Genomic DNA, 20,766 nt, shown 5'->3' on the forward strand with positions numbered 1-20,766 from the left:
AATCATCCTGAACATGCCACAACTTCTTGGCTTAACAGCAAATAGGAAAATTATGATTTGATAAAAATAAATAAAATGTTAATATTCATTTTCAAGCAGTGTTCGAAATTTGATACTTACATTTAGGCACGTTTTGTCTCACAATGTATCGAACCTAATCGCAAAAGTTGAAAATTTAGTTGAAAACAGTCTAGAAATTCTATTTCTACTAAATAACAAATAAGGTATGAGAGACAATTTCTTTTACGTTGTTGGTGATTAAAAATGTAATTAATAATATCTGCAGCTAATTACAAACCCTCTAACAGTCATATAAATTTATTTTTATTTATGCTATTTTAAGAACCACGTTGCTCAAATTTATGTCTGTTTAGGTTATAATAATGAACAATACGTCATTACGTTGTAAAACAGTGAACATTTGTTAAATATAAAATATTTTAATCGCTACTTAATTGCAATCATTCGGTGTTTGGTAAGAACAACTTGTTGTATAAAAATATATAATTTTAGAATGTGTTCTTTTATAACTAACTATACCTCGAAATTTAGTAATAACATAAACATCTACTACTAAATATAACTATTTCTCACCGGTTCACAGAAAAATCTAAATCAGTCATCCCATGTGTCAACATTTCTTATCTTATCTTGCTCCTGTTAATGCACATCTCTGGGATAGCCTTGAGCCAATTTCCTTCGAAACTAAGATGGCCAACCACAGACACAATGGAATCAATTCATACCCAGAAATAACGAGTTGTCCCTATTTCGATTGTCGATTCATGAAACACATAATAATGTTGTAAGTGACTAATCAAGGAAGTGTCAGAAATTTCTACAAACATTTTTCTTTTCACAAACTTCTCTATCTTGTGTTTGCAAATATCCCACCCATTACTCATTTCGACATATCTTCAAGGACAGCCTTAACTCCCTGCCCCAGCATAGCATGTTCCTAAAGTTACTTGACTTTCATCAGAGCGTGGGCGCCAGAATAAACCATTTAGGGGTGCGGAATGAAATTTATGGGGTGTGACATTGAAAATAAAGAAAACATGAAATATGCATGCATGTTTTAGCCACTAAATCAAATACCTATTAATTTTTAGGCATTTATGATAATATCCCAAGAACTGAAGAATACTAGCGACTTGCTTCACTTTTGCTTGATTTTAGCACAACAACGACATATTTAGAAATTTGAAAGGAACAGTGTGTTCAAGGAAGACCAATGACATACCTGGACGACCGGAGGATTTTTTTTCACGGGGAGGCAAGCAAGGTATTTTTTCCACAAAAGGGAGCAGGGCAAACGAGGCATATTTTTCTCCCTAATATTATTGCTCTGTAGGAAGAAAAACCTTCCTTCAGTTTTAAGTTATCATGATCTTGCAACACCCTTATAATAATTAACATAAATTACTGTGAAATGAAATTACATGTTGGGGGGGGGGGGGCGTAGCCCCATCTGTATTACGTCTTACACTTCAACGTCATGGAATGTAAACATTCAGACCCAGGTTACAAGTGTTATTGAACTACGTAGTGAAATACAAGACCTCCTCCGTGGCCGTGCTGTCTAAGGCGCTGTGCTTTGGACTCCGACTGCGGGACGACATGAGTTCGAGTCCACCTGGGTTCAGTCTCTGGGTTCTCGGCTTGTGTATAGGACCGGTGGCAACCCACCATCGTGAGGAAATTGGGGAGCTACGAGTGAATAGCTTAAGCAGGTCTCAGAAATCTCCTGGTGGTTCAACGTGTTGACCCCACGTCACCCTACTATCGGTTGAAGATCTCCACGCCTCTAGGTAGGATTGTGGGAGGGAAACTGGTAGTTGGGAGATCGGCTTAGCCCCATCAAGGGCTGTCGAGCCACGGGTTGTTAGTGAAATACAAAACAAAACTCTCTCTGCCTGTAAAAACACACTTTTTGAACCTTTTCAATACATTCTATCATCGTAAAAGATAGTGTATTCCGTTCTACATATGTTTTGAAAAAGGGGTGCGGACGAAAATGAAGGGGTGCATGGCTCCACCTCTATTTCATCAGGATGATGTGCGCAACAATTATGCTAAGCTCTTCGAGAGTACCTGAACAATTACTTTCCTATTAAAGCCTTATTAGAGCCAACACTATCATCTGAATATTGTGTTTGGTAATAACTACGAACAGATTAGGGATATGCAGCTATATTGTGTATGCCTGTAGATCTTCAGTTAAGCGCATCTCAGTACATAAAAGCGATTTAAAAGTTTAGGCTATTTAAATTTTCTCTTGTGCTCTTTTTTTTAAGTATTCCAGTTTGTTGTGTTCATACGCCCAACACATATTAGAAACGTATTCTACATCGATGAGACAAGAAAAAAAAATGATCTCGTCTGTGTATGTTTTCCATTCAGATAAAAATTTGTCACAGGTACATTTTCCACCAAAATATATTTAAAGTTACAAATAGATTGACATTATATGATACAAAGAAAATATCACAATTCATGAAAATCCAGTGACATTGTCGTCGCCTTGAAATCATGGATTCCCAGGTTCGATATCCGATGAAGGCACATAGTGATTCGGATCCCCTTTTTAAACTGCAGGTCCAGTCCCGATTAGGCTTTCTGTGCATAAAGTGAATTTGAACTCATAAAAATCCAGCATTATAGACCTATATAAATATGTAATCAATGCATTACAAAAATAATGCAAGCTGTCATCGAATTATTTGCGGTGGATAGATACGGGTAGTCTCTAGAACTTGTATGCATATAACTTCAACGACGGTACGTACGGTATGTGAAACAAGGGGTGACCATGGAACATCTGTGAGCAGTGGCAGTGCTAAGGGTGGCGAGGGGGCAACTGTCCCCCTACGTTTTTGCCACTTTTGACCCTGCGCTATGCTAAACCTTATATAGAAAGGGAAATAAACTGTCCTTGCTCCCCCCCCCCCCCCGGTTTTGGAACCCAATCGCCGCCACTGTCTGATTAGCCTATATTATGGACTTAAACAAACTTGAAGGGAAGAGTCACTTATATCACAATTACATTCGCTGGACCACGCAGTGGAGCAAGTCCAAACGCAAAATTTTGCCTCTGCGTCTAGTTGACGATTCCACTTTCTGTGTCAGAAAGAGCCTACAATTAGCTCCGTGACTCATCGCCTTCTTTACGGCTAAATTGAGTGGCAGCGTGTTTCGAATGCCTACAGAGCTAATTGTCATTCTGTTCGAGAGGGCTGGAACGGACTTCCTTACGGACGCACGCACAATGGAGGAAGGTCTGAAGAGTCCTTTTCGCAAAAGGGCTGAAGAAGCATTCAACACGAGCAGCGAGGAAGGAAAATATCTCACGCCTTCATAATTTTGATAAGGTCGAACGCTATCAGTAACGTGTACTCAGTAAAAAAAAGTTCCAACACTTGATAAAGAGTGAAGATCAACAAAAACCTTTCGCAGGTGGCGTCGTAATCGCTGTAAAGGAAACGCCCTGAAGTGGGAAAACATATTTTCCAAGCCTTGTAACCAGGACATTGTAATCAATTAGGTGAGTGTTACGGCTCTTTACACCTTTCATTCTCTTAATGTATTGTCTTGTACAGACGTGGTTATGATTTCATTGTGTGACGGTATGTGATACGGATAACCGAATCGAGGAGACTTTATTGTCGGCGATAAGTGCTGTAGGCTAAGTGAATGTGTTTTATAGCAACGAAGCGAAGTGGCAATTGTGTTGGATTACTTTTGCGTGGGCAGGTAAGTTATATCCATCTAGCAAGAAGGGTCACTTCCCCTAAAATTCTTTACTTTCATGCATACCGCTTTCCATAAAGGTAATACATATACAGTAATGAGAAAATGGTTGTTGATATGGAATCTTTAAAGTAAATTCTTTAGACTCCTTTCTGGTAGATCATTAAAACTTTAGAAACAATTTATAATATGTGGATGTAATGTACGCGGGTAATGTGAGTCTAACAATGGCAAGTTTCTTCTGACTGTACTATAAATACACTATATTATTACTCCACTATAGAGTGTTTTAAACATTCTACAATCCTACATTAGACCACTTATATGAAAATTTAAGAGATATTCACAATGTGTTTTCTGTATTGTGATGTCTTGTCCATCGAGATACATTATAAATCATTTTAGTTCGAGAATTCCTACCAGTTCAGGAGAATGTTCATTCTGAAACGAACCATTAATAAATTTTTAGTGCCTTCCACGTGGAGTAAATCCACAATCAACAGTAAACAAGGCTTTATAATACAGGAAACATGTTGCAGAAACCTACAATTTTCATATTACAAGAGATGTAAGACAGGGTTGCGTGAGTATTTTTAAATATTCTCTTTAAATAATGCTGTTCCTGGAAGAATCTCATGTGTTCTGGCTGAAATGTTCTTCAGCGGGAATACAGAGCGTCTGAAACATTTTAAAGGTGATCACAAGATGTCAGTATATTCCGCGGCAAAGAATCTAGCTGCTATCAACTTTTATTTGTCAATCTGCCCGTTGCGAATACACCTGAATATAAAATCGTCGCGTTTCTGCAGTGCACCTATTGCAAACTCAAACAGAATCGCATAATCACCTCCGAGGGTAATGACAGTCTCACACGGTACTTACGTACGAACGACCTGCAGCTTGAAAGTTTCGTAAGTCTCAGTTCGGGAAGGCAAGAAAATGACGACTACCCAAATGCACACTTCACAAGTTTTGATGCTAATAAATGGTGAAGAAAAGGGAAAACAATGCTTTCTCCAACAAGGAATAAAGGAATAGCACAGTTGAAAAAATAATGCACATTTCCTACACTATACACAGACAGCACAGTTAAATACAGTAGACATATGTTCAGTTCAAAATATTCGTATGTTACTGTGAAAATAAAATATCAATATGACAGTGGAGAATATATACACATGGAATATTTATACAAAACAATCATAACCAGCAAATTCTTCAATGAATAAAAAAATGATCCCCTCAATCATATACGTAGTCTAAAATGGGTGCCTTGAAATATCTATTGTGCTTCTTCTCCCTGTCTTCAGGTGCCCAGTGCGCTCCTCAATTCTGAGTGGCAATTGAATGGATTTGGAGACTGTTTCTAATTCTGTCGGGAACTGAGGACAAGAAAGTTCGCACACGCTTGAAGTCGATCCAGAAATGTGAATTGGCATAAGTACCGTGTGAAACTGGCATAAGGGAGGCAAGTGAAACAAAGAGACTCAGTATCGTGGTAGAATACCATGTTTTCTTTTGCATGGGCGAGGCGGGGTAGACTTCTATATTTTCAGTAGTCACTGTGCTATGTTTGATGATTTTGTCAGGTATTCAGTTTTTATTGTGAATGGTGGAACATTCTTCCCATTGAACCGAGACTCTAAGAGGAGATCGGACTCTCCGATGGGGTAGTTGTAACGTCGTTGGCTTGTAATAAAGAGGTCGTGGCTTCAATTCCAGATGGAACAACATAATGGTTCGGATCCCACTAAACTGTAGGCCCAGTCTCGATTAGCCTGGACTTGAAAAGAGAACGAGACTTTTCAAGGCCGAGTTTGGGACAAAGCGAATGCTTATTCGATACGAGACCGAGAGAAGGACAGACATTTAAACTCGAGTCGAAATCGAGAACGACTTCACACACGAGACGAGACGAGACCAGTGGCGTAGGAACGGAGGGGGAGGGGTACAGGGCTACATTGTATCCCCCAACTTTGGAAGGGGGTACTGTACCCCCTAAATCCGTAAATTCTATTGTACCCCCTTCGATAATTTGACAGACGCAAGGTGCTACTGTTGAAAGAACATATTTTCAAGTCGCTCAATTAAAATATTTATATTGTTTATAACTTAAAGCATTATCTTTCTTACCACAGAAATTCAAACCATTGTAAATTTATTCTACTACATTGTGCTTGCTACTAGTTAGTTTATTGACCTGTGTTCTTGGAAAATTCTTTAAGGAGATGATTTTTTTAAAAAAAAATATGTGTGGAACAATGGAATCAGATAAAGTTTACTCTCAAAAAAATCACGCTCCAGATGAATTCACTTTTGCGTAAGGGGGAGGGGGGGTAAACTTTTCTAAAGAAGGGGTCGCTTTGATTCGAAGATAAGATACAAATCTTCATCAGGAAGGTATATGAATTTTTCAAATGGATTTTTTTCGAAACGAAATACTTACACAAATGAAACGAGAAACGAGCCTCGTAATCAAGGGGTCCCGGGTTCGATACTCGGTGGAGGTGCATAGTGGTTCGGATTCCACTTTAAACTGTAGGTCCAGTCCCGATTAGCCTTACTGTGCATAAAGTGGACTTAGAACACTAAATCAACCAAATCAATCAATCGAGACGAGAAACGACAGACCAACTTCGGAAGTACAATGTCTCACCCATAATTTTCATAACTTTGTAAGAGGGTGTTCGGAAAACTATACTTAAACCTATACATTAAGATATTTTTTTAAAAATAGAGATGGCACTGAGACAAGAAAAAGTCTCTGTTTCCTCTCAAATTCAGAGACGAGACTGAAATAAATATCTGCAATATCAAAGCGAGACGATTTCGTTCGAAACTCTGGTATCATATTTGAAGAAATTTCTTAAAATAAATTTAAATTACTATATGACTTATCCAAACATACCAAGCGTATATCGTCTTGATTTTTTCAAGTAAATCGTATATTTTGTTTACCGTAATTGCAAAGTTAATCCATTAGTGACAATTGCGAGCCTGTGATGCCCTGTATCATCTATTCGGGATAAAATTCCGCATTTCGACGGTTCGCAGCGTCGAAACAAGATGTAAAGCAGAAAAAAACGTTATTAAGAAAAGTTTTTCCTTCAATAACACCCCCCCCACACACACACACACACATACACACACACACACACGTTGTAAAACGTTGAGTGGTGACACAATGTACGTGTTGCTTATACTAAACATTTCGTGGGTCAGGACGAGAGATTTCGCATTGTAATTAAGGGGTTCCACATGCACAGTGCTTTGGATTCCACTTCAAACTGTAAATTCAGTCCCGATTAGCCTATCTGAGCATAAGGTGAATCTAGAATACGCTTGAACAACGTCTGAGTGGAAACCGAAACAAAAATAAGCACAAACAAGAACGAGAAGGACCTCACCAACCACACAGGAGACGGGATGAGGCTGTGACAATTCTCGACTCATCGCATCTTGATATCATTCCTGAATGAAATGAAATGTTTTCTAGACATCAAAACAGGGTGCAATTTGTGATTATGTCAGAGGGGGAGGACTCTAAAGTCAAACTGTAAGAAAATTACATTAGTCAAATAAATGCACGATATAAAAGAGACTCACTGCAGGTTCTATGGCTTGCCAGTTGGCTTGTCATGGACACTGTGATACTTAGACTTGATCCAATTTCTTGCAATTTTTTCCTGCAAGAAAGCAATGAACTGGGTGTTTAAGGAAAGGAAAAGTAGGTTTAAAACTTCTAAATGATTTCTCTATAATAATTTAAACGAGGTTTATGGCATTGAACCCGCTTTCACATTCAGCTGTAGATACTGGTAAATTTTGGATTGGATTCACAAGGTCTTTGAGTGAGATGGGAATGTTTGATTGGTTTGGTTTATTTTACTCCTCATTTCTTCCACTTTGACTAATCGCGAAGATGATGATGAGTGATGATAACATGAAATTGATGAAGGGACACTCACAAATAACGCCTATTCCCAGTCCGGGATTCGAACCCGGGACCTTTAGCCTCGTAGCGCGATATGCTAACTACTCCGCCATGGAGGCCGGCGAAATGGGAATGTGTTTTGTATTTTCTTTGTAGATGTGAAAATATTTTAACTGTGACGCGCACATGCCTTTGCTTACTTTAACGTTCACTTTAAGTTGACATGTCACCTTAAAACAGACGTATGTATCTGCATTTAATACCACTACATACGAAAACAAACCTCGCCCGGCAATTAATATTGTCCACTAAGAATTTAAAATAATAATAAAAAAACCCTTTCGAGCGTATAGTTTTCCTTCCTTGCTCTGAGATCTGAAGGATTTCGGTTTTGTATTTGTAATGATAGTACTTTCAGTGCTTGAAGAGCGTCATTAGGTATAGCTAATTATATTACAAACAAATGCTTTGTCAAATGTTTTTACAAATGCTCCAAAGTTTGACCTCTAACGAAAATATCGAATATATGGTTTCTGAAAGGCATTGGATGTGGTACACATCTCCCATAAATTGCTTAAAGATATTTTTATATCTAGCTATGGGACTTTAAAATTAAAATGAACTGAACTGAAGTGGAACTCTATAAATATAGATGTATGATATATTCAATACTATGGTCTGTATATCCAGTGGTTGAGAGATGATTATTCCTGGTTGGGATGGCTCAAGATAGAGGAGGTTGAATCCTCCTTACCCCCTTTAATCTCACACTGCATTAAAATGAATCTTTATTCGAAATTTTCAAATTTCGAACTCCTGATTTTCCGTTCCATTAAATTCAAGATGGGCGCAGAAGAAGGTCCAGAGCTTTATATGTTTCGGAATTGTTATCTGGTCTTAAAATCTGTCTTTTTAAATAACCATAAATTCTAAGAAAAGCTAAGAAATAAAAATCATTTATGCAAATTTTGCATTAAAAACGGAAATTCGTGTGAGCTGTTCTGAAATGGAATATTTCTCATGCCTTCACATTATCCCAGGTCCCTGTGGAGAATATTATATATATTATATATATATATATATACACACACACAGATATATATATATATATATATATATATATATACATACATATATATACATATATATATATATGTATGTATGTATGTATATATATATACACACACAGATATATATATGTATGTATGTATATATATATATATATATATATATATATATATATATATATATATATATATGAGAGGCTGAATTTTGTGACCCGCAAAGAAAAACGTTCCTGCACCACTGGACGAGACGATACGTGGCTAAGTCTCATCTCGTCTCGTTTTGATGCCATCCTATCGTTCTTTGTATTGGTGTTCTTTTACTTCGTTTGTTCTCTTCCTCGATTTTTTTTTTTAAATTTCATCAGTAATTACGCCAGAGCAAATTTTAAGGGAGGCGGAGCCAAGGGATTGAAGAAATGAAAGGGTGGTGGATGCATAACAATTCTGAGATTGTCGACATTTTTTCTAATTGGGGAGACAGCGAGTGAGGGGGGAACTGCCATCAGTGGAGTACCAAAGGGGGTCGGTGGGGGTCATAACTCCCCCCCTTTGACCCAGCATTTCTAAAAAAAAGAACGCCAAAGACATAAAATGATGACAAAATGATCCCTGACTATTAAAAACAGTATACATAACTCCCTTTCGAAAATCCTGATCACAGTACTGACTACTATGACTACAACGACTGACATAAAGCATTTTAAACGAATCTTTTCAAGCTGCTAGGTACAGCACCTGTGTTGAAAATGCTTTACAATTTGCTAATATTACTGTAAGCTGCATTTCCGCAGATTGAAAAACAAAAATCCCATAGGACATAACTGGAGGTAGAATTTGTTAATTGAAAACTTTCCAAAGTAGGGTGTAAATTATACGGCGCACGCTTTTAGAAGGAACATGAGTTCGGCCAATACCCAGCCAGTGCTACTGCGCTGTTGCCAAACTAACTGCTAGCGCAAGGGAAGGACAGAAGATTCACGATGTGTCCATTATTTTGATAATGCATGCACAGTATATATGAGTACAGTGAAACAATATAGTGAATATTTCTACACAGGATTATAATATCATATCACTGTAGCATACGAGAAACCCATACCTGAAAGAAGCTTGAAGGTATTTATTCATCACCGCTCTCGTCGTCTTTCTCGGTCTCCGCATGGACGTCCGCAGGATTTTTTCCAGGGAGGGGCAAGGAAGGTGTTTTTTCCAGGGGGGGGGCAAACAAGGCACATTTTCCTCCATAATAGTTTTGTTCCCTCAAAAACATTGCTTAAATTTGAATATCATATTCATGTAATAATTAACACATATTATTGTGGCTGTAATGAAATTATATGTGAAAAATATATAATTTTTGGTTGACTTTCATTTTCCAGGGGGGCCACGGCAACCTCTTGACCTCCCTCCCGGACGACCATGGGTCTCCGTGTCACTGATTTCACTAATTTCCGAATCACTCTCCTGGAGGTTAATGATTAGATTTTGCACCCTTGGTGCCTGTACTACTGGTTCTAAGTTTTGAGAGTGACATTATTTAAAATAAAAATAACACACGGAACACACACTATCGCACGAAAGGGCTGTATTTAATCTTTTCACAAACTGTTCTTTGTGGCGCACGAGTGAAAGATGAGCGAATAATTTTACACCAGCCTTGCAACGAAAACGCTGAACTCAAACTGACACAGGCTTTCAATGTTCGAAAACGCCCAGAACAATGAAGGGTCATTGTTTATATCGAGGCGAATTTAACACCCACAGTTTTCCCTAGACACAACAACTCAGCTGCGTCAACACGGTGGCAACGAAAAAAATAGGCGGAAGGAAATGAAAAGTGATGTTTCCCTTGTTTCTTCAAGGAACGATAACTCCGGCTGTAGGCGATGGAAATTCATGGGACTTGGACAGTCAGGTTCAAAATGTCTTTCCCCATCTTATGATAAACCTTAAAGTGGCGAGTTTTATGAAAACTTCTCGCGCGCAAGAAAAATACAGAACACTGCTTTTAACTTCCGCAGTTGCACTCCTGCCATTGGTTGATCGCCACACACACCCTCTGCGTGGGCCCACCCGATATCGCTTCTAAAAGCGTGCGTCGTTATGAGAGCAGCAGACAAGTGAAACAGGGACTTCATCAATATTGTGACCACGATAACTGCAACAGATTTAGATGTTTTAAGTTCATGCACCTATATGTCCCATTACTAATCTCGTATTGTATTTGAGTGAAATCAAGCAAACCGTTTCAAGTTTACGGATGCGAAACCCTGAAAACTTTTGAAAACGAAGCAGCTGAAGTGATGTGAGAAATTTTGCTATGTGTGTCTGATTCAAGATTTATATTAACGTGAATTTTATTCACTTGATATGTCCGTGTGGCATTTGTTTTAGACACTGAGTGCGCACTATCAAGGGTTTCCAAATACCAGCGGAAAAAGCCGCTAGATTCCAACTTTAAAATCACCAGAAAAGCGCTAGGCAAAGTAAAAAATCACCAGAAACAGCGCTACATCACAAAAAAGTGAATTATATCATAAAATAGTATATTTTACTTTATAAAGCATAATCATTTGACAATGGAAACGTCTTTTTTATAAGAATTTTGGGCCGTGGATAGTTCGCTCATTAATTCCGAAACACGTAGTACATTGTTCCGATAGTATTCACAACTTCCCGTGATAAAGTGGAAGGCGGTTTACACTCGCTCCGGGCGCCGAAGCCAAGAGGCCGCGAATGGAACTAAAGAAAATTGGAAATAATCTGGCGGCCTAATTCTATAAAAGTAATATTAAGTGTATATCGTTGCTATAATGGAATAGTTATAATATCCGTTCCAGTGTATTTGAAATACGTATAAAGGAATTACATTGCATTAATATAGAATTTTAATTGCCCAGTGAAACTATTATAGTGTTTTTTTTATTTATTTACTTTATTTTACTTCGCTTTTTGTGCCACTTTTGGCTAATTTTCGAAGATGGGGATGCGTGATGGTATGATGAAATTGATGAATAGACAGAGGCTCACAAACATCCATGTCCAGGCCGGGATTCGAACCCGGGAACCCTGGTGAAGCTAATATAACGATGAAATTCTTCGCACCAGGGCCATTCCATGTCAAATCAACCAATAAAAAAAGCATTTTTGAACCTTCAGGATTCCGATTTTTAAGATTTTTTGTTTATTCATTGTACCTATCAAGACGACAAAAACTGCCAAATTTCAGATTTCTTTTGAGTTATTGACTTTCAAGAATGCAAAAATCCCAAAATTTGACGACAGTTTGAAATCTTTAAAATGCTGTAGCTCAAAAACTATTTGATCAAGAGAGCTCAAATGGCCGTAATTCTCTTCTGCTTTAATTTGAAATGCAACATTGCTGTGGTATTCTAATTTTGTAATTTAAAAACAAATGGAAAGAAAGTATTTTGGAAAATCTCAAAAACAACCTTTCTAATTTCTTTTTTTTTTTTAAAAAAATGTTTTAAGACATCAATCGACTATTTGTGTGCAAAATTTCATAATGGGACGGCTATGGATTCCTTTGGAAATAATTATTTTGTATTGTAATGCGTGTGAAATTTGCTAAATTTGTTGACTTCCATGTTAAAACCATTACTATAAGCTCAGTGGTTACTCCAGAATTTACACTGGAAGAAAAACCACTAGAATTGCGCCTTGGAGCAAATAATAACCACAGAGTCCGACGTCTCAAAACACCAGACCTGGTGTAAAGAGCACTAAATTGGCAATCCTGACACTATCTCATGCTGAAGCAAACGAGGTAACTTTTTGCTTTGGTACAAATGATTCACCGCATGAGATTTGTTGACCATGCGTTTACGATACGATAAGAGGCGATAAAATCCTTACACTTCAAGACCTTGGTGTCAAGCCGGCTCGCAAGTTATAGCTGACACAGCCTGCGCAAATTCTCCTACCCAAGACCCAAGAGAGGTGTGTCCTTATTTATATTAATGGCATGAGGAAGGGTTTTCGCGAGGTTCTCGCCTCAGCGGCGGTTGGCAACTGTTGGCAACTTAGCTCCTTTGGAGATAGATCTGGCTCTTTCGTTCACTCGTTTGGATGTGAACTGGGGCGCCCGCCCGTGCCCCACCATGATGCAATCACTGACTCCGTCCCCAATAGACCAAGTTTTACCATGAATATACATTTTGTTGCTTTATTTCCTGCGTAGTCTCATCGCCTCTTACATCCCAAGCTAGTTTTATTATTGCGCCATGGCTGCTGACGAAGATGACATAATATTGTTATCTGGGAATCCTTTATTTTCGATTTCATACGACCATCGGTAGATTATCGAGATGGGTGATGCCGCCAGATCTAGACGGTGAAAACTTAAGAATAAATTACCATCACCTTAAAGCTAACAGTATTAACAGAGCCCACCTCCACTCATTTGACACCTAAAATTACCCTAGAAGGTTATTTATCCAGTTTCGTAAATCTAACTCTTTGGAAGTTTTTACTCCGATTACGGTGAAATTCAGCTCTTTTATGCGCATCAGGTTTGGCAACACTGCAAGGTTGGTCGTAGAAGGCAAGAAGAAATGCATTGCGCTTATGGAAGAATTATTTAATTTATTATATATTATATATATATCAAACTTCCGATGGCATAGAGAAAGATATCAACGGAAAGAGGACAGATTGAAGACGTGATTGGCAGGCGAAATTTCCATTTGATTAGCTGAAGGTGAAGGTGTTGCGTTTTTTTTATCCATAAAGAATGCACGGGATTCTGAAAATTTTTATTCCTATTTTTCAAATATCGTGTCCAGCTTAATAATAAACATAAGAAAAAACGTTTCCACTTGCAACATGGGGAGAAATTCATACTATCTTGTACGCCGTTTTTTAAGTAGCAGTGCCCATTCGGACGATATTGAAATAATGCATAATAATCCCCTTAATGGAACGAAGAGAAGTCAATGAATAAGAATATTTTACTGGAGACATCCATCTCAGTATTTGATCTTATCTTTTTCCTTCAACGCTAAACTTAAATGAAGGTCGCGCCTAATTGCTTTCGCTTTCATTGCAAAACCGAGGAGTTCTCCTAGCGAACTGTGGGTTGGCAGCACTTGACAACTACGTCACGGATGACTTTCCCCACCAAGAGCTTTTCGCTGTCAATGAGCAGGAAACGCAACGTCGAAAGTGGTGAGTGACGTTCAAAGTTTCTTCTGCACAGCGTCTAGTGGCAGCTGCACAAATTCAGGAATGAAATATGTCGCGATTGAGAGGAACACTCACCAGCATCCGTGGAGTCTTGGTGCATAGAAGGTAAGTTCTTCTTGCAGCTTCTTGCATGACTTGGTGGTTCGGTGCAATTTCATTTTGCAACTCTTCTGCTGGCAGGAGTTGTTGTTATGCAGCGTTGCCAACCTCTCGATGAATGAAAGTGCTGATTAAACTTAAAAGAAGCGACTAAATTGTGCTGGGATCTATTATTATTGGTAGCAGTACTATTAGTATTATTAATTTACTATTAACATTATTCGGATGACTTAGTTTCAAAGTTCAATTTATGCATCTATTTTGTGGGGAGTTGTGAATGTGCCTTATTGTTTATTTACCATAGATAAACAGTCTTGGGAATTTCCCCCTATTAAATTAATTATAATGGTTTAACAAACGAAATGAGTTCAAAATGGAGCTTGAAAAAGTTTGAGAAATTTCGACGAATAGGAAAGGCGGCTTGTTTTATTTGTGACACCAACTTTTTGCCGATGTTCCCCGTGACCTAAGTAAGGAAGGATAAATAAAAGATTGGAAGAGGAGGGTGGACGTGCGTCTGGCTGTAAAAACTTGGCCCTCGATCGGCATGCTACCCTTTTTTTAAAACATGTTTGCAGAAATAAGATCTGCGGATTTTTAAAAAAAGAAATTTTTCATAATATATTTCCTTTGAATTCAATTTATCAGTTTCCCAGGGACGTGCGTTTGCACCCGATGCTATATTTGACCATTATGCCAAACACAGGGTGCTAGGCACCAAAATACTTCAGATTGTGCTAGGTTTGGCACTATTATGCTAGGGTTGGCATCACTGTTGTTATGGCTTCGGCGACAACTTGAGTATTTTTCCCTCATGAATGTAGGTGGAGCGTTTTGTGACGTAAATCGATGACGCAATATCCGTACCAAATGGTTTCTTCAGTTCTGAACGGTGATTTACGTTTTGAAGCGGAGGAAAAAAATGCAGAGTTGGCGCGTGTGAATGAATGTCTGTCTCCTTATTACGCGTCTTGTAAGGCATTTAAACGCAATTACTTTGCTTTAGCAATTAGTACAGTAATACAAAAATATTTCTCGGCAAAAATTGTTTTCCTTTTGCATTCTACATGTCCTTAAGGAATAACGATTGGGTGCCAAAATATCTAAATTAATCTGAAACACTTAACAGGTGTGGACTGTGGGAAATTTGCCCCAGTTCTTATTTCAATATGAAAAGGCTTGGCCGCCTTTGAAAATTTGGTGAGATGGGAAGTTACATTTTAAAATACCACACATAAAACCAGTATTGGGCATGCGTCTGTTGTGTTTCAATTAAATAAATAAATAAATTAGTGATAAAAGTCCATGAATTACCAAGTTCAAAACTGGGGGGGGGGGGGTGCAAGGGCAGTTTACTTTCCCTTGGTATATGAGGTTTAGCATAGTGCAGAGACAAAAGTGGCAAAAATTGGAGGGGGGGGGCTGCCCCCTAATCGCAGCCAACCATTGTGCGGCAATAAAAAACAGACTGGTCGGGCAACTGTATCTTCCTACTGGATTCATAGTAACTGTAGACAATTTATACTCTAAAGATTCCGACAAACGGTATATCTATAAAGGTGGGAAATGAGGGATTTCTATTTGAGGCGATATGCACGCGTATCTGATGGCCCACAGGTTATTATCGCAGACATCGTCTTATGATATGTTACTGGGAACTCACTCGACCACATCCCACATAAGAAAATAAAACAGTCGAAGTTTTTTGTGGGGCCCTTTGGCTCGTACAATACAGTAACCCTGTTGATACGTGCCAACAAGAATAAAATAGATGGGGTGTTTCTATTTAGTGCTCACATCAGTGAATTTCGGGTCCAAATTTTGTCATTGTTGACTTGCATTTTGTCTATTTCGTATTTTTTTCCCTACACCTCGGGGGGCCCTCAAATCCGAGGAGATAACACTGTACACCCAACGGCACAAGTAATAGTAGGCGAATTCATCATCATTGTTTCATCAGTCTGTTCTTTACAATTAAAAGAAAAACGTCAATGGACAGAATAATTCCATTCCTTAAAAATCAGTTATTTATCCACACACTCCTATTTTTATATTTTTTTTTTACAAAGGTACAATTTATGAACATTTTGGCTGTACCCTAATCCCCCCGTAAATACGAACTTACCCCCCAGATAGAAAATTGGATAAATCCGTTAAAAATAACAGAATGTATTTTTAGTTATATATAATCCCTTTTATGCACATGTTAATTGGTACTGGATCTATAGTTTAACGTTGGACCCTAACCTCTATGCGCTTCCACCGGGTGGTAGTTCGGAACCCTTTGATTACAAGGCGACGAAGTTACCGTTCACAGATCATAGAATCGAAAGTAATGCCAAAAGCGATGGTATTATCTTTGCCATTGGCTGTACAAAAAGCTTAATTTGTGAGCTAATTGCACTTTTGGCATCCGGGGAGAAAGCTTCATTACATGGATGAATTGAATGTAATACGCTACCTTTGAATAATAATATTATAACCATAGATGAAATCATTGTCCTCCCCCGTGGCCGTGCGGTCTAAGGCGCTGTGCTTTGGACTCCGACTGGCTTCGAATCCGCCTGGGTTCAGACTCCGGGTGTATAGGCAACCCACCATTGTGAGGAAATTGGGGAGCTACGAGTGAGTAGCGTAACCCGGTGTGGGAACTCTTCTACAACGGCTGGGGTTCGACGTGCTGACCCCACGTCACTCCATTACCGGTTGAAGATCTCCACACCTCTAGGTAGGATTGTGGGAAGGAGACTGGTAGGCGGGAGATAGGCTCAGGGTGTGAAATCCTGGGGGGGAACAGGGGGATTTTCCCCCACCAATAATCTTCGCCTCAAAAATCCCATCACCAAAAATTTCCGGGGGGGAGAGTTTTTTTATAACAAACAAAAGATAAGCAAATTACTTTTAATTTCAAATATACTTTACTAAGAATAATATCGAAAAGACACACAAATTAATGTAGTTGTGAGTGTTCAATGCTTTTGCTCTCTCAAGAGATTGTTAACAAATCTACATCAATACGCACAATAAAAGTAAAACATGATGTGTAGAATGCAAAACAATTTATTTATATTTTATTATATTATTTATTTATATTAACATAAATCACAAAACAAACAAAAACATATACATAATATATTCACTTGAACTATTTCATAATTTATTTAATATATTTAGCCATTTAGTAAATAAATTAGCTTCTTTGCAATATCTGATATGTATAAAAGTAACAAATTAATTTCCTTTATGTAATTAATATTATTATTATTATTAATAATAATAATGTATTTCAATTGAGTAATTTATTTTTACTTTTAATAACATTTCAAATATGTATATCGTATAATATACACATATGTTTGTGGGGGAGGGGGTTTGAAAATCAACTTTCTCCCCCCCACCAGTTTTCAATGATTTCGCACCCTGGATAGGCTAAGGTTCTTTGAGGGCTGTCGTGCCTTGGGTTATTATTATACAGAGTAGGGAGGATGTGGTGACAGCTTTAGACATAGACCCAAACGTTCAGTATTTTCCTACATCTATCCAATGGTAGCTGTGAGTATTAGTAGTTGTATTTACGGTACGGACAGGACGAGAAAGTACGAACCCCTCTCCAGCAGATTTGCTACACTTAAAAACTTGCTCAACATGCCCATATGAGTTTTTTGAGCAAGTGTGGAATCTTGTCTAATTCAAGATTTTTGTAAAAAATGCCCTCGGGAATTTTTCAGAAAGTACGAGCTCTTCAGATTGATTTGTGCATACTTACAAAAGTTGCATCAGCCAGATTTTTGTCCATAAGCTTGTCAATTTTTGGCCACACCAGAAATTAAGCTTATAGTATGTTTTTCTGTCAAAATCCCAGGAATCTTGAATTGATATCTATTGGGTTCTGAGACTGAGTGGAGTGTGGTGCATTGCCTTGTAATCAAAAGGTTCGGGTTTGAGTCCTCATAAAATCTGATGGCAAAATGTTAATATTGTTGTTTTGTAAACAAGGGGCTTTGGGTTCGAGTCCTGAGAGATGTGGCATTCCATACGTGAGATTTTGAGCTAGTTGATAGCTCCCAGATCTTAAATTTGGTAAAAATGTTATACAACAGAGCAAAATTATTCTCTATTAAGAATCACCAGAGTTTTGTTATCTCGGTAAAATATCGGCTCAACAATACGAGCAAAACTGCCTGATCGATACAATAGAATGGAGGTCAAGTAAACATTGCATGTTCTTTCCAATCTTTTGATCAGTCCCATGTTTCGGCCAACAATAAATTATTGCATGCCCGTGAGTTGTATGCCAGCAGATATAATCTGTATTGTGTTCTTTCAGAGAGGAATAACATATTATTCATCGTCATTAGATTATATCTGTTGACAGCACTGTACCTTTTCCGAGGGAAATTACATGTCATTTATCATGGGACTCAAAGAGAAATTATTATCTATACTATGCCTTTTTCAGGGACCATCCATCATATTGAGGAAATTCCTGGATATTGTCATTGCAAACTGAATTGCATTTAGGCTTGGTCTTGTTGTACATAAGTCTGTAACTTACAGAATAATTATTGCAATATTTCTGTATTTCAGCTTTTGGCAAATGTATTGTATTTTGGGTAGGTATCTGCTACGAGCAGAGGTGGTATAAAATGGGTAGGTAATATATTTTCTGACGGTAAAGTATTGTTTTATATCCAAGGGGCCTTTGTGTTTGAATCGTGTTTCTAGTTCGAGTTGCTGTTTTAAGTCCATTTTATGCACAGTAAGGCTAATCGGGACTGGCCCTACAGTTTTAAAGTGGGATCCGAACCACTTGTGCCTCCACCGGGTATCGAACCCGGGACCCCTTGATTACAAGGCAATGACGCTACCACTGCGCCATGGGGGAAGCCCTGAATCGTGCTTCTAGAATTGCTCCGTGACTCTCTCATTTCTTACATCATAAACATATGATTTTTCCCCTATGAGAATGACACTACAAATGGTGTCATCGGGTAATGCCTCGTGGAATTCACAGATAATTTTAATGTTTGTTCTGTCATTAACCACAACTTGTTTCCTTTTTGAAGTGTTAATTACAAACATGGGTCTCCGTGCTTTGAATTCATCTGGTGCGTAATACAGGTCAGTACTGCCAGTAGTGACGCGCTTGAAAGCCGAAAAAGCTTCATATAATTTGAGAAAATCATCCTTGGAAATGTCTAAATTGTAATTTTCTCTAGGAAAAACCTCATTTCTCCCATTTTTAAGATATATGTTCTTGATGTTGCAATTATCAAATCTACTTGAATTTTTTTCCTGATTATTGTGTCTCCCAGTCTGAAACAGTACCACTACAAAATCGGGCATGTCAAATTGAATACTGGAGAATGAATTTGTGGCATCAAATTCATAATAAGTACCAGAGGCAACCTTCTGTACGCATTGATATGTATAAAATTGCAGAGGAACCTGTGGATTTTTTAGGATATCTGCTTTGTATTTAAGAGCGTAACTGGCCTCATATTCAACAACAGGGATTCTTAGCTCCATAGTCTGAATAATGCACTTGCCCTCATCAGGTAGGGTATTAGGCAGAGCTTCCCCTGTAGTGTTTAATGTACTGTACCTCATCAAAGCATTGTTATCATTTGCAGCTCTTCTAAATGTAATTCTTAACCCGCCCTTCCACATAATTTCTTTGTAATCCGAGAAGAATCCTGGCAACAGGCGCATGGGGAACAGCACTGTATGGTTCTTAGATAATATCTTATTACTAGCCTCAAATCCGCCTATTTTGTAGTAAGAAGCCTCGGTTTTGGATAATTTTAGTGTGGCCAAAGCTGTGGAGGTAATGCCGGGATAATCTATTCTGTTTATAACAACACCATGCTTTCTGATCTCAATTTCAGAGAACAGATGCGGCACAAAATTGTCTACCAATCTTATGTTTGAATTTGCCGGGTAATCTGTTCCATCGAGCTTTACAACATCAAATTTGATGTATAGATCTGCTCTGTGGGGGTGTATAAAGCCGTCCCCTACATCAAGATCAACCTCTATTTCCGTGTTGGGTTGATTTAAATTTGCAAATGTCCTCCTGTTTGGAGGGAATGATTGTAGCTCATAACTCTCAATATTTTCCATTGTATGTATTTTTATTTAAATGTTAATCTCTATGATAGCAGTTGTTGTGGCTCCAGCAAAATCAACTAATTCTTCTTTTTCATTAGTGACCATCAATTCAATGTTATCTATTCTATTATGGCACACAGGAAAATATAATGTTGGGGATGGATTGTAGATGATGGGCTCCATGAATTCGGAATTAGGTTTGAATGTTGCAATGATCCCAGTTTGTTTGTGAGTGCCTATGCCATTTGATTTGGTGATCATACCCTCGGCTACATTACAGTGAATATTCAGAGTCTCTATGGCTAAGAATTTGGGTATATTCATAGCAGTGTGTTTGATGGCCGGTTCGAGTTTTGTGTTGTTCTCAAAGCCTAACAGCTCTCCTATAGTACCCAGATCCACTGTTTCTGTTGCAGATACAATCTCTACTCTGTGAGTGACAGAATTTTGACTTAACACTACACCTCTGGGTAATTGAGCATTTAGAGTGGACAGATTATACTGCCCTGGAGTGATGACAATTTTTTGATCCCCTACTGCAATTTTGTTGTTGTGGTGTGTAATATTAGGGATCAGGTACATGCCGTAAAATGCTCTGAG

The 20,766-nt window shown here is 38.2% G+C and overlaps 1 protein-coding gene across 1 annotated transcript in view; it reads left to right on the forward strand.

Moving 5' to 3' along the window:
* The first annotated feature begins 3,301 nt into the window (after positions 1–3,301).
* LOC145992680 (uncharacterized) overlaps positions 3,302–20,766 on the forward strand; it is a 42,785-nt gene continuing 25,320 nt past the window's right edge. Inside the window, exon 1 of the mRNA XM_083129058.1 lies at positions 3,302–3,544. The gene's annotated coding sequence lies outside the window, so the exon portion shown is untranslated. The remainder of the gene's footprint in view (positions 3,545–20,766) is intronic.

This window comes from Lepisma saccharinum, chromosome 9 (genome assembly GCF_977018435.1).
Source record: "Lepisma saccharinum chromosome 9, izLepSacc3.1, whole genome shotgun sequence".
NCBI classification, from domain to species: domain Eukaryota; kingdom Metazoa; phylum Arthropoda; class Insecta; order Zygentoma; family Lepismatidae; genus Lepisma; species Lepisma saccharinum.